The following is a 1813-nucleotide window of genomic DNA, read 5'->3' on the forward strand; positions in this document are numbered from 1 at the left end:
GAGCACAGGCTCCGGACGCGCAGGCTCAGCCGCCATGGCTCACGGGCCCAGCCGCTCCGCGGCATGTGGGATCTTCCCGGACCGGGGCACGAACCCGTGTCCCCTGCATCGGCAGGCGGATTCTCAACCACTGCGCCACCAGGGAAGCCCCTGTTGGATTTTTTTAAAAAAAGAACCCAATCTGGCAATCTCTGTCTTTTTAACTGGCATGTATACTCCTTTTATATTGATTGGGATTATTGATATATTTGGAATTTTTTTACTATCTTCCTTTTTAAAAAAATTTGTTCTGCTTTTTCTGTGCTTTCCCCCTTTCTTTCTTGCCTTTTTGGCTTATGTTTTGTTTTGTCTATTCCACATTTCCTTGCTACTGCTTTGAAATTTTTACACTCTGTTTCTATTCTGGTAGAGGGTACCACTCAAGTTACCTCACCATGCACATTTACCTTCATTACCTCTAACAATTTTTATATTAGCTCCCGCATGATAATACTGCCACCTTAAAATGCTTCCATTTTAATCCCCCCCTTATGATTTCCATGCTATTCTCATTCTATATTTTAGCTTTTTCTTTTACCCCATACATTATACTTTTTAAATTATTATGATTATGATTGTGATTTTATTCAATGATTGTTTGCATTTAAGTAATATTTATTATATTATTTGCTCACTATTCCTTTTTGTATCGTAGACTTTATATCTACATCTTGTATCTCTTCCCCAAAGAACATCTTTTAGAAGTTTCTTTAGTACGGATTTCTTTTTTTTTTTTTTGCGGTACGCGGGCCTCTCACTGCTGTGGCCTCTCCCGTTGCAGAGCACAGGCTCTGGACGCGCAGGCTCAGCGGCCGTGGCTCACGGGCCCAGCCGCTCCGCGGCATGTGGGATCTTCCCAGGCCGGGGCACGAACCCGTGTCCCCTGCATCGGCAGGCGGACTCGCAACCACTGCACCACCAGGGAAGCCCCAGATTTCTTAATGACAAAAATTTATCAGGTTTTGCTGGTCTGTAAATGTCTCTTAATGCGCATTTCAGGAAAACATCTGTTTTCTTGAAAAACAGTTTTGGTGGCACACAATTCTAGGTTGAGAGTTATTTCCCTCGATCCTCAGAAGGTGTTTTTTCCGTTTTCTAGATTCCATTGCTTTGAGAAGGGTCCCCTCAACCTAATTGTTGTTTCTTTATAAATTATTTGTCCTTTCTCTCTGGCCCATTTTAAGACCTTCTTGTTTTGAGTGTACTATGCTTTCACTAAGGTGAGTTGAAGCATGAATTTCTTTTTATTTATGCTTTTTGACGTATGTTGTACTTCCTGGCTTTGTGTTTTTATGTTTTCTTATAGATTCTGTACTGAGCTCAGCTATTATCTTTTCAAATATTGCCTCTTCTTCAGGCTCTCTATTCTTTTCTTCTGGGACTCCAAGTAGACATATGTTAGACTTTCTTATTCTGTCCTTCACATCTCTTATTATCACTTTGTTTATATTTGTATCTTTTGGTCACTGTGCTGCATTCTGGGTAACTACTGTGAATACACATCCTAGTTTACTAATTCCCTCTTCACCTGTGTCTAATTTACTATTCAACCATCCTCTTGAGGTTTTTTCAGTTCAACAAAGAAACATTTTTATTTTTTGAATACCCATTTTTTGAAACATCTTTATTGGAGTATAATTGCTTTACAATGGTGTTTTAGTTTCTGCTTTATAACAAAGTGAATCAGTTATACATATACATATGTTCCCATATCTCTCCCCTCTTGCGTGTCCCTCCCTCCCACCCTCCCTATCCCACCCCTCTAGGTGGTCAC

This window comes from Physeter macrocephalus, chromosome 17 (assembly GCF_002837175.3).
Source record: "Physeter macrocephalus isolate SW-GA chromosome 17, ASM283717v5, whole genome shotgun sequence".
NCBI lineage: Eukaryota > Metazoa > Chordata > Mammalia > Artiodactyla > Physeteridae > Physeter > Physeter macrocephalus.